Genomic DNA, 14,240 nt, shown 5'->3' on the forward strand with positions numbered 1-14,240 from the left:
TACTAAAAGTATGAAAAATTAGCCAGGCATGGTAGCGGGCCCCTGTAGCCCCAGCTACTCGGGAGGCTGAGGCAGGAGAATGGCCTGAACCCGGGAGGCGGAGCTTGCAGTGAGCCGAGATTGTGCCACTGCACTCCAGCCTGGGTGACAGAGCAAGATTCCGTCTCAAAAAAAAAAAAAAAAAAGACATCCAGTGGTCTTCTAGACTTCTGAATTTTCAAGAACATCTTGGTCATCTTGGTAGTCATATGTAGACTACCATGTCTTTTCCATTCAATTTAAATCAAAGCATTAAAAAAGACATACTAGGCCAGGCGCGGTGGCTCAAGCCTGTAATCCCAGCACTTTGGGAGGCCCAGACGGGCGGATCACGAGGTCAGGAGATCAAGACCATCCTGGCTAACATGGTGAAGCCCCGTCTCTACTAAAAAAATACAAAAAACTAGCCAGGCGAGGTGGCGAGCGCCTGTAGTCCCAGCTACTCGGGAGGCTGAGGCAGGAGAATGGCGTAAACCCGGGAGGCAGAGCTTGCAGTGAGCTGAGGTCCAGCCACTGCACTCCAGCCTGGGCGACAGAGCGAGACTCCGTCTCAAAAAAAAAAAAAAAAAAAAACAGACATACTAACAACTTCTTTAACCAGGAGCTTTACCAGAAGAGCTAAGTAATCCAGTTGGTGTGCATGGGCAGACAAAGAGAAGACCAGTGGCCTGTGGTTCCTAAAGTGCCTCTCAGGGGCTACCTGGAAGTGGAGCGGTAATTGGTGGCAGTCGTCAGTGAGCAGGAAGAAGCTGGATACTTGTTGAGAGGGAGATTTTCTCAGCCTAAGCAACACAGCGCTGATCTTTCTGAGCTTGCAAATCGCTTGTTTCACTTCTTCCTTTTCCACTGCACAAAATGCTACTTAAAATCCATTCTGTTGATTTGATTATTTAAACTTTCATGTGCCTAATTTTATTTCTGCTTCTCCAAAAGGTGACAAAGTCCTAGAAGTTGGGAACAATATGAAAGAGCCCGATATAATGTAAAATGTGCTCAGACAAGGCTAAAGTCACCTAGCCTGTCTGCGTTGTGGTTATTTTTATGTCAGATTAAGATACCTGATTAATCTCCCTGGCATTTGTGACAGTCAAATGAAATAAACCATATGTAATATATATACAAGGTACTGTACCTCTTGTGTACAGCAATGCATGTATTTTTACCTAATACTTTCATGATAACTTGCAGAAGCCAGAAGTGACACCAATGTGTTGATAAATAGATCTTGAGGAACTTTTTTCAACTCCTTGTACACACCAAGGTCTTGTGCAGACCCCACTCCCAGTGACTCTCAAAAGTGAAATCCCTGGACCTGAGGCAGCAGCATCACCTGAGAAGTTGTTAGAAATGCAAACTCTTGGGGCGGGCGCAGTGGTTCACCCCTGTCTAATCCTAGCACTTTGGGAGGCAGAGGCGGGCAGGTGGCTTGAGCTCCGGAGTTGGAGACCAGCCTAGGCAACATGGCAAAACACCGTCTCTACTAAAAATACAAAAATATTAGCAGGGCATGGTGGTGCGCTGCTATAGTCCTAGCGGCTTGGAGGGCTGAGATGGGAGGATAGCTTGAGCTCAGGAAGTGGAGGCTGCAGTGAGCCAAGATTGCACCACTGCAAACCAGCCTGGGTGACAAAGTGAGACCCAGTCTCCAAAAAAAAAAAAAAAAAAAAAAAAGAGGCCAGGCATGGTGGCTCCCACCTGTAATCCCAGCACTTTGGGAGTCCAAGGCGGGTGGATCACGAGGTCAGAAGATTGAGACCAGCCTGGCTAACACGGTGAAAACCTGTCTCTACCAAAATATAAAAGTTAGTTGGGTGTGGTGGCGCACACCTGTAATCCCAGCTACTTGGGAGGCTGAGGCAGGAGAATCGCTTGGACCCTGGAGGCAGGGGTTGCAGTGAGCCGAGATTACACCATTGCACTCCATCCTGGGCCACAGAGCAAGACTCCGTCTCAAAAATAAAAAATAAAAAAAAAAAAAGGAAAAGATCAGATCAGGCCAGGCGCGGTAGCTCTTGCCTGTAATCCCAGCACTTTGGGAGACCGAGGCAGGTGGATCACCTGAGGTCAGGAGTTCGAGAGCAGCCTGACCAAGATGGAGAAACCCCATCTCTACTAAAAATACAAAATTAGCAGGGCGTGGTGACACATGCCTGTAATCCCAGCTACTCGGGAGGCTAAGGCAGGAGAATCGCTTGAACCCAGGAGGTAGAGGTTGCAGTGAGCCGAGACTGCACCATTGCACTCCAGACTGAGCAACAAGAGCGAAACTCCATCTCAAAAAAAGAAAAACGAAAAAACAAGAAAAAAAAAATGAAATGCAAACTCTTGGACGGCACTGCAGCGCTACGGAAGGAGATCTGCGTTTTAGCAAGCAATGAGGGTCTTAAAGATATGGCCACAAATTATTTGATACTCCTCAAGAGATGGAGCTTCATTCCTCTCCACTTGAATGTGGGTTACACTTAGCTCATGCTTCTAACAAAGAAGAGTGTGGCCAGAAGTGATGAGATCTCATTTCAGAGACTGGGGTCCTACAAAATACCTGACCAGTACTCCTCAAAACTATCAAGGGCATTCAAAACAAGGAAAGCCTGAGAAACTGTCACAGCCAAGAAGAGTCTAAGGAGACATGACAACTAAATATAATGTACTATCCTGGTTGGGATTCTGGAACAGAAAAAAAGGATATTAGTAATGATAAATGTTTGTGGTGATGGATATGCTAATCACCTTGATTTGACCACTCTACATTGTATGTATCAAAATGTCGCTATATACCCCATAAATATGTACAATTATTATGTGTCAATTAAAACATTTTTAAAGGATATTAGAATAGGGAGAGATTTGTTAAAGGATACAAAATTATAGCTATACAGGAGGAATAAGTTCTAGTGTTCTATAGCACTGTAGGGTGACTATAGTTAAAACAATGTATTATATAGTTTCAAATAGTTAGAAGGAGAATATTGAAGTTCCCAACACAAGGAAATGGTAAATGTCTGAGATGATGAATATGCTAATTACCCTGATCTGATCACTGTGTAACCTCACGAATATATACAATTATTATTTGTCATTTAAAAATATAACTAGAAATTTAAAAAATAGGTCAGACATGGTGGCTCATGCCTGTAATCCCAACACTTTGGGATGCTGAGGCAGGCGGATCACCTGAGGTCAGGAGTTCAAGACCAGCCTGGCCAACATGGTGAAATCCCGTCTCTACTAAAGATAAAATAAATTAGCCGGGCGTGATGGTGGGTGCCTGTAATCCCAGGTACTTGGGAGGCTGAGGCAGTAGAATCGCTTGAACCCTGGAGGCGGAGGTTGCAGTGAGCCGAGATCGCGCTATTGCACTCTAGCCTGGGCGACAGAGTGACACTCCATCTCAAAAAAAAAAAGAAATTTAAAAAATAAAGTAAATATAGGCAATCATTCTAGCTAAAAGGAATAAAATATTCTAAAACAAATGGACAAAGGGATATTAGGTAAAACTAAGGCATTCTGAATAAAGTATAGACTATTGGTTCATGAATTATAGCAAATGTACTATACTAATGCTCCCTGCCTCCCTACCTCTCTCCCTCCCCCATTTCTCTCTCTCTCTGATCTCTTTCCTATGATCCTCCCCCTGTGGAGACTTGAGATGACAAAGCTCTAGCCAACACCTTGACTGACACCTCATTGTAATCTTGAGAGAGACCGTGAGTCAGAACCACTCAACTAAGCAGCTCCTGGGCTCCTGACCCCCAGAAATCCTCAGTTTGTTGTAATAAGTGTTTGTGGTTTCCAACTGCTAAGTTTCTGGATAATTTGTTATGCAGCAACAGTTAACTAATATGCAAGCCCTCCAGGTCATTTTTTTTTTCTTTGAGACAGACTCTCACTCTGTCGCCCAGGCTGGAGTGCAGTGGCACGATCTTGGCTCATTGAAACCTCTGTCTCCTGGGTTCAAGCAATTCTCGTGCCTCAGCCTCCTGAGTAGCTGGGATTACAGGTGCGCACCACGATGCCTAGCTAATTTTTTGTATTTTTAGTAGAGATGGGGGTTTCGCCATGTTGCCCGGGCTGGTCTCGAACTCCTGAACTCAGGCAATCTGCCCACCTCCGCAGATTGCCCATTCCAAAATGGTAGGATTACAGGCGTGAGGCACCGCGCCCGGCCACCTGCGGGTAATTCTGATGCACCTCAGGTGTGAAAATCACTGTCCTCCCCTAACCCTCTGTAACCTAACTCCCTATTCTCTCCAGCTAATGCCTCAGATCTCAGTGTAATCATCACTTAAACATAAAGGGAGGCCTTCCCTGACCATAAAGTCAATTCCTTCTCCTTGCCATATGTTTTCTTGATTCTCTCTACTTCCCACAGTAACTCTCCACTTTGTTATAGTTTGATCAATGCCTGTCTTCTACACTAGACTTAAGCCTTGGCAGGGCTGGGACCAAGTCTCGTGTACTCACTGCTTCATCCCCAGTGCCCAGCATAACTAACAGTCACTGTTCAGGTTCACAACAAACATGTATTAAATACATAAAAATCAGCAAAAATAACAACCAAACCTATCCCAAATCGCATTCCTTCTCAGCAGCTGCTATAGAACACTAGAACTAGGCAAGGGTAGTTTTCTGAGTAATTTAATAATGAACACTTTATTAAATCGTAATATGATACAGCCAAAATCCAAAGTAGAGTGGAATAGATGAGAAAAAAAGATCTGTCTCCCTAACTAGTGGATCTTGTTACAAAATACCTCTGTCACCATTTGACAGGGGTATAATATCCCGCTCTCCTTGTATTTTCTTCCTCCTTCTCTCTTGATTCTCAGTTAACGTTTTTTTGAGCACCTATTGTGTGCTCTGTGAAAGCACTTATGTTGTCTCTTCACAGTGAATATGATGGATGAATATTATCCTCATTTTACAGGTGAGTGACCTAAGACACAGAAAGGTTAAAATAATTTAAGTTTATACAACTTGTAAATGGCAGCCTGGATTCGAATCCAGGTCTCCTGACTCTCAATTCGATGTTCTTTCATAATACCAACCTGCCTTTTTAAAACAAAATAGACTTTATTTTTAAAGAATTTTTAGGTTCACACCAAATTCAATGGAAAACACAGGGAATTCCCACATATCCCCCTGAGACACACATCCTCTTCCACCATCAACATCTCCTACCAGACTGGTACATTTATTACAATCAAGGGACCCATATTAACACATCATTGTCATCCAAAGTCCATAGTTTACATTAGGATTCACTCTTACTGGTGTACCTTTTGTGGGTTTAGACAAATGTGTAATGACAAGTATCCACCACTATAGTATCACACAGAATAGTTTCGCTGTCCTAAAACTCCTCTGTGCTCTGCCTGTTCAACCCTCCCTTTCTTCTGACCCCTGGAAACCACTGATCTTTTCACTGTCTCTAATTTTGACTTTTCCAGAATGTCATATAGTCGGAATCCTACAGGATGTGGCTTTTTCAGACTGGCTTCTTTCACATGACCATATGCATTTAAAGTTTCTCAGTGTCTTTTCTTTTTAGAGTTAAATAATATTTCACCGTGTTGGATTTATCACAGTTTATTATTCATTCACCTACTGAAGGACGTCTTGGTTGATTCCAAGATTTGCCAGGCACCTTTCAATTTTAAGAGTGGAAAGTGAGATGGTGAAAATAAGTGAACTAGTGGATCAAGGGTTACTTAACAAAGCTTTCTTAAATGTTCATCTTTAATCAAATGTGTGTATGATTTGAGGGAGTAGCTCTTTTCTCCCATGTCTAGATTCTAGATTTTTTATTTTTTTAATTCTTATTTTTAGTTCTTACGGATACATAATAGCTGTATGTACTTATGGGGTAGGCTTTTTTCAGCAAACTCTTTTGGATGGCCCAAACCCTCTTGAAGCCTGTTTATCCTGGTCCTTTTGTTTCTAATTAAGGGGTTTCAGCCTTTATATTCCTCCAAAAGAGGTCAGAAAAGAATTGTTTGTTTGTTTCTTTGTTTGTTTGAGACGGAGTATCGCTCTGTCGCCCAGGCTGGAGTGCAGTGGTGCGATCTCAGTTCACTGCAACCTCCACCTCCCAGGTTCAAGTGATGCTCCTGCCTCAGCCTCCCAAATAGCTGGGATTAAAGGTGCATGCCACTGTGCCTGGCTAATTTTGTGTGTGTGTGTGTATTTTTAGTAGAGATGGGGTTTCACCATGTTGGTCAGGCTGGTCTTGAACTCCTGATCTCAGGTGATCCATCTGCCTCGGCCTCCTAAAGTGCTGGGATTACAGGCATGAGCCACTGCACCTGGCCAGAAAAGATTTTAAATACACGGATGATGTGACAGGATAATTTATTGAGAAATTAAATTTATGTTTTGATTTTGCTGCTTTTGGAGGTGCAGAAGAAAGGAGTCACTTATCTTCCCCAGCCTAAAAGACAGTGGAGTCTTTGGCTTTGGGCTTTGGGCTGCTATGCCTTGACGATATCATTAGCTGCTTATGTGCAATGGGTGCTTTGGTTTCTAGAACTGAAAACAGAAGTTGGAAGATATAGGAGACATTTTGGTTACCTCTATAAACCCATTCCTTCTTCTATTGATAACTACTCCCACTTCTGTTCACTTCCCTAGGCAGTTCATTTGTGCCTTGGGAAGAAAATAGCCCACCTCGGTTGTCGTCATGATATATGTGGGTCAATCTACAAACTAATGAGCTTAATTCTGATTGCTGGCCATGGCTCCTGGTTCAAGGATAGATACATGACCCAATTTAGACCAATGATATAGGAGGAGACATTTCCTGGGAACTTCTGTGAAAGAAACTTGCTGCTATTCTGAGGAAGCTTCTAGAAGCACCTCTCTCAACCTCTCACTTTTCTCCTTCTCTCTTCCTACCTCATTCCCATCTCTGGGTGCACTCAAGGAAGCATGTAGTACCTGGAGTGCAGTAGACAACCATTTTGTGGCCAGAGTGAAGCTGACTTTGCAAAAAGCAGAGCAGAAATGGGAAGAAACTGGGTCCTCAATGATGTTGTCAGGGCACTAAATCAATCCAACCTGAAGCCTTCTCTGAACTTCCAGTTACATGGGCCAGTACATTTTTATGGTTTAGGCCACCTTAAGCAGATTGATATTACTAGAGTCGAAACTATCATATGGCTGGGAGCAGTGGCTCACGCCTATAATCCCAGCACTTTGGGAGACCAAGGCAAGTGGATCGCTTAAGCCCAGGAGCTCGAGACCAGCCTAAGCAACATGACAAAACCCCATCCCTACAAAAAACAAAAACAAAAAAATCAGCCAGCCCTGGTGACTTACGCCTGTAGTCCCAGCTACTTGGGAAGCTGAGGTAGGAGGATGGATTGAGCTCAGGAGATCGAGGCTGCAGTGAGACAAGATCACGCCACTGCACCCCAGTCTGGGTGACAGAGTGAGACCCTGTCTCTAAATAAATGAATAAATAAATAAATAAACAAACAAACAAACTGAGCTTAGCTATGAAGAGATCACCTAAACCTTTTTTATTGAAAGGTATAGAAGGAAATACAGCAAAATGCCAACAACACAACCACCACTAATGAATGCCTTGAGTGATAGCATGGTTTGATTTGGCATTGAGAAAATCCTTAGAATCCCTGGGTGAGAATGTGTTCTAAAAATATGAACCAAGGATAGGTAACATGAATGACTTTATTCAGTTCTCCTTCACCCCATAAAGATGAAGGTTAGTTATACAGATACTTGTCAGAATCCATTGCTCTTCTGTTTCTATCTGAAACATGATCTTATCTGTTTCTATTAATATTTACTTAGTCCCATAATTAACAGAGCATGAACCATTATTTGCAGCGGACTCTGACATCTAAGGTGCCACCTATTGTCTAGAAAACTTGGCATTTCTTACATCAGCATTTAGTAAAGCCTTCTTTCATCCAAGTTATTTGCCCAGGTACAGCCCTTACCTCCACCCTCAACCATCACAACCACCACCAGCTTCCAAGTTGCTATGATTTCCATCAGGGAGAGTTGTGTAGCTACCAGAAGGGCCTCTTCCCTAGGCCACTGGGGTCTTATTGTCAGCCCCAGCTGTTTTTGCCTTGGCCACCCCTCCACTTGATCTCATTTTTCTGGAGGTTTTAAAGTTTTGAGAAAAAGAAAAACAGGCCAGGCGCGGTGGCTCACGTCTATAATCCCAGCACTTTGGAAGATCAAGGCGAGAGGATCACTTGAGGCCAGGCCAGCCTGGCCAACATGGTTTAAACCTGTTTCTACTAAAAATACAAAAACTAGCCAGGCGCAGTGACACCTGCCTGTAATCCCAGCTACTCAGGAGACTGAGGCAGGAGAATCGCTTGAACCCAGGAGGCAGAGGTTGTAGTGAGCCAAGATCGCACCACTGCACTCCAGCCTGGGCAACAGAGCAAGACTCCGTCTCAAAAAAAAAAAGAAAAGAAAGAAAGAAAAAGAAAAACAGCCATTCCTCCCAAGGAATTTAGGGATCCCTATTCAAGAATTATTTGCACCTTGTATCATCTGATGCATAAAATGACTACAGTACTAGTGATATTAAAGGAACAGAACTGGGGTCGAATGCTTCCCACAATTTGAAGTGTGCCATAGAATAGAATAGGGCAGATTTCTAAATCTATGGAGATTCATCCTCATGAGAAGCGCTAGGACTGCACTGCCCAGTGGAGTACCACTAGCTACATGGGGTTGAAATGTGGCTAGTCCAAATTGAGACATGTCATATATATAAAATTCACACCAGATTTCAAAGACTTGGTATGAAAAAGGATGTAAACTATCTCATCAATAATTTTTTAGAGATGAGGGTCTTGCTATGTTACCCAGGCCTGCCTCAGACTCCTGGACTCAAGCTATTCTCCAGCGTCAGCCTCCCTAGTAGCTGGGATTACAAGCATGAGCCGTTGTGTCTGGCTACATTACTAATTTGTATAACGATTACATCTTGAAATGATAACTGATATGGTTTGGCTGTGTCCCTACCCAAATATTATCTTAAATTGTAGCTCCCGGCCAGACGCGGTGGCTCACGCCTGTAATCCCAGCACTTTGGGAGGCCAAAGCGGGTGGATCACAAGGTCAGGAGTTTGAGACCAGCCTGACCAACATGAAGCCCTGTCTCTACTAAAAATACAAAAAAAAAAAAAAAAGCCAGGCATAGTGGTGCGTGCCTGTAATCCCAGCTACTCAGGAGGCTGAGGCAGGAGAATCACTTGAACCTAAGAGGTGGAGATTGCAGTGAGCCGAGATCACGACACTGTACTCCAGCCTGGGTGACAGAGTGAGACGTCGTCTCAAAACAAACAAACAAAAAAAATGTAGCTCCCTTAATTCCCACATGTTGTGGGAGGGACCCCATGGGAGACAATTGAATCATGGAGTCGGTTTCTCCCACACTATTCTTGTGGTAATAAATAAGTCTCATGAGACCTGATGATTTTATAAGGGGTTTCCCCTTTCACTTGACTCTCATTTTTCTCTTTGTCTGCTGCCATGTAAGATGTGCCTTTCACCTTCTGCCATGATTGTGAGACTGCCCCAGCCTCGTGGAACTGTGAGTCCATTAAACTTCTTTTCTTTATAAATTACCCAGTCTCGGGTCTTTATCAGCAGTGTGAGAATGGACTAATACAATAACCTTTTGGATATATTGATTAAATATAATATATTGTTAAAATTGATTTTATCTATTTCTTTTTACCCCTTTAAAAGTGTGCCTTTTAGAAAATGTAAAATTACATCAGTGGCTCACATTTGTGGCTCATATTAGATTTCTACTGGACAGTGCTGTGCTAGGTATATTGCAGAGTGTCCTTTATACTTCTATTTATTTGGGAAGGTAACTAGCATAAAGCTTCTGGATTTCTTTGTGCCAGGGCTGTGTTAGGTGCAGTTACCTCTTTTAATCCTCATATCATTTACAGATGAAGAAAACTGAGGCTCTAAAAAGTTAAGTAGCCTGCCTAAGGTCAGCCATTGACGTATGGTAGAGTCAATAAATTCAATACTGAATTCTTGTTCAGGGCATTAGTCAGTTGCCAAGTGCTATAGTTTGAATGCTTGTCCCCTCCAAATCTCATGTTGAAATTTGATCCACAATGTTGGAGATGGGATCTGGTGGGACATGTTTGGGTTATAGGGGTGTGTATTAGTCCATTTTCATGCTGCTAATAAAGACATACCTGAGACTGGGAAATTTACAAAAGAAAGGGGTTTAAAGGACTTACAGTTCCACATGGCTGGGGAGGACTCGCAATCATGGCAGAAGGCAAGGAGAAGCAAGTCACGTCTTACGTGGTTGGTGGCAGGCAAAGAGAGAGAGTTGTGCAGGGAAACTCCCATTTTTAAAACCATCAGATCTCTTGAGACTTATTCACTATCACGAGAACAGCACAGGAAAGACCCAACTTCATGATTCAGTTATCTCCCACCGGGTCCCTCCCACAACACATGGGAATTATGGGAGCTACAAGATAAGATTTGGGTGGGGACATAGAGCCAAACCATATCAGGGTGGATCCCTCATGAATAGATTAATGTCCTCTCTGGGTCGGGGGTGTGGGAGGGTGAGTGAGTTCTCACTTTATTAATTCCCGCCAGAGCTGGTTGTGAAAAAGACTCTGGCACCTCCCTCCCCTCTCTATGGCTTCCACTCTCACCATATGATTTCTGCATACCCTGGCTCCCCTTCCCCTTCTGCCATAAGTGGAAGCAGCCTGAGGCTCTCACCAGGAGCAGATGCTGGCACCATGCTTCTTGTACAGCCTGCAGAGCCAAATAAACCTGTTTTCTTCATAAATCACCCAACCTCAGGTATTCCTTAATAGCAACACTAAACAGACTAAAACACCAAGGCTTTTTTCTCAGCCAGGATTTGAAGATCTATACAAGCAGAGGAAGTGATGACAAAAAAAGAATGGGAGGAGATGTGTTCTCGAACAATGAAATTGCTTCACACAGATAAGCTTCACTGAAAAAATAAAACTACACCTCCTTAGTCCTTGAGGCCAAGTTAACAAACATATGACTGGTGATGAGTGATGTAGCCTTGCTCTCCTTTTTATATAACCATAACTTAGAGTTTTTGAGTGGGTACTGTTGAAGATCTAGACTTTCCCTGTTCAAGAAAGAAAGATTCCTGTATTTGTCTATAGTTTTAGATGTAGCAGCAAGAAATTTTTGCTAGCTAGTCCTGTAATTTTTTTCTTTTTTTGAGACAAGGTCTCACTGTGTCGCCCAGGCTGGAGTGCAGTGGTGCAACCATGGCTCACTGCAGCCTCAAACTCCCGAGCTCAAGCCATCTACCCACCTCAGCCTCCCAAGTAGCTGAGACTACAGATGTGTGCCACCACGCCCAGTTAATTTTTGTATTTTTTGTAGAGATAGGGTTTCACCATGTTGCCCAGGCTGGTCTCAAACTCCTGAACTCAAGCAACCCACCTGTCTTGGCCTCCCAAAATGCTGGGATTACAGGCGTGAGCTACCATGCCCAGCCTAGTCCTATAATTTCTTTTTCTCAAAGAGTATCTTGATGGATTTGGATACATAAGTTTGGGAGTGGAGTTGTGGAGAGAAGAATTTGGAGCCTAGCGTGATCCTGGAAGGGAGAGGGGAGAAGTAAAGACTGGAGGAAAAAGAGTGGGGAGGGTGCTCTAAGAAGAGCCCAGCAGCTATGTGAAACAAAAACCCAGGTAGCAAAGGTGTCTAAGAGAACACACTGTTGATTTGAGGGTTGGGTGGGGGAAAGGCAGATGAGTGAATGAGGGCAGGATGGATGACATATAATACTGAATTATTGGTGAAAGCACCTAGGTGAGCATCTGTGTTAAAGGCTTTAAACTGGCTCTTCCATTAATATTTATAAAGTTCCATGTGTCAAGCTGACAGTGTTCCCATTATGCTCTGAGATCTAAGACTAGTTTTTTTTTCCCCCAAAGCAGATCATGTGCAAATTGTTTATTTGAGAGATGATGCCAGAAAGTACCTCCAGGGGAGTAGGGGAGCCAGCCCATCAAGGCTTGCATGTAATCATGCAAGTTATGATTGGTAGCTAGAGCTTCATTCCACTGGGGATGTCATAGAGACAACATAGACACATATCTCAGACTTATCTCACCCGAGAGGCAAGGGACCTGGGATAGTCATACACCAATTCCCATCGGTCAGTGGCTAAGGGTTGCTCCTGGGGAGGGAAAGCAATTCCCTAGCACCTCTGGGCCGCTGAGTATACTGCCCTGAATTTGGTCATTCTCTGGCTTTTATGAAAAATAATTTTATCATACACATATGTATGCTTATATGATTTCATTTCAGTGGTTTAAAATTTCCTAAGAAGAGTACTGTGCTATAAGAAGACTTCTGGAACCAGCTTTTGCACTAAGTATTAGATTGCAAAGATTCATTTTCTGTTACATGTGTAGCCATCGAGGCATTTAGGTTGTTTCTAGTTTCTTTTTCCATTTGGTTGCTTCCTCCCCTCCCCTCCCCTCTCCTCCCCTCTCCTCCCCCTTTCCCTTCCTCCCTCCCTCCCTCCCTTCCTTCCTTCCTTCCTTCTTCTTTCCTTTCTTCCTTCCTTCCTTTCTTGTCTGTCTATCTATCTATCTATCTAACTATCTATCTATCTATCTATCTATCTATCTATCTATCTATCTATCTATCTATCTTTTGCTACTATAAACAGTAAACAGTGCTGCTGTGAACATTATTTTGGGACAAGTTTGTAGACCTAGAAGTGGAATGGTCAGATCAAAAGGTATGAGAGTGTCTAACTCTATTAAGATAATGCAAACTGATTAAACCTACTCCTACTTCCGTGGGTAAATAAGAGCTTTTGTTAATCCATATCCTCTTCCAAACTTGTTATTGTCAGACAGCTTCATCAAATGTGCTAACTCTTGGACTGGGTGTTGGGATCATGGCTGCACATATTTATGTATGTATGTATTCATTTAAAAACAGGGCCAAGCATGTACCTATGTATCCTGAGCCCAGGATTATTATTAATTCAATTTTATGGAACTGTGGACCCCTTTCCCAAATAGTACAGTCAGAGCATACTGATCATGTTCTATAAATGCATGCTATCAACTTCCATAAACACCAAAGCCCAATTAGGGGCTCAAAGATCCAGGCTCATTCTAGAGACAATTCTGAGCTGGGCAATGTCTGCTTCTGTTTTAGCACTTCTTTCTCCAGAGACCACTTCCCTTCACGCTGTCTCCACCTGACCAGTACCATCCTACTGCACCTGAAGAGTTCTCTTTTCCCTTCCTATAACTCTTCAGTGTCCCATTCCCTCAATACTCTGGTCTTTTCTAGCAGTGACTTGAAGTGCAATCTTTCACCACCATAGCAAAGAAATTGGGTCGATCATTTTGATTGGGTGGGCCTTTGGGCATTCCTCCCGCTACCAGGCAGGGCATCACCTGTCTTTTGTCAGTTCTAGATACTGGTAAGCCCTACTTGGTCATCTCACAAGATTAGGCAGTTCTGCTATTTACTGACTGTGTGATCTTAGGAGAGTTATCTAACCTCTCTGAGCTTTGGTTTTCTCATCCGAAAAATGGGATATTAGAATAATGAAGCCTCCTTTATAGGTCTGTTGTAAGGACTGAAAACGTTACCCTCCTGGCATCCACCAGTTTTCAATTATGGGGGCTGCTGTTGTTTCCATACATCTGAGCATGACAGCATGGTGTAGGCAGACACCTGAAGTTCCAGTCCTAGATCTGCCACTAACTAGCTCTATGGGTTTGGGAAAATTGCTTTATCTTTCAACACCCTGTTCCTCAGATGTAAAGTGAGAGGACTTGACTTCAGCTGATCTCTAAAAAGGAGATCATGAGTCTATGAGAAGAGTTCTGACTACAATACTAAATTATTTATTGATGCCAACCCGCAGCTATTGTTCCTCAAGTACTAATTTATTCAATAGATCCTGAGGGAAGGGTTAGGACAAGTACTTTCACAGGAAAATAAGAGGAAATCATTTATTTTACTGTAGTGAATAATTTCCAAAGCTGAAGGGCAAAGGAAGTAATGAAGAGAGGGGGAAAAGAACTACCTCCAAATTTATACATAAAAGCTATGTTTGTGTTCAAAGCATTATTCAAAACCAAGTTCAGAACTCTGATATTCCTCTCTACCTCAATTATTTTTTCACCAGCTTACAAAGC

The sequence above is a fragment of the Piliocolobus tephrosceles genome, chromosome 12 (genome assembly GCF_002776525.5).
Source record: "Piliocolobus tephrosceles isolate RC106 chromosome 12, ASM277652v3, whole genome shotgun sequence".
NCBI classification, from domain to species: domain Eukaryota; kingdom Metazoa; phylum Chordata; class Mammalia; order Primates; family Cercopithecidae; genus Piliocolobus; species Piliocolobus tephrosceles.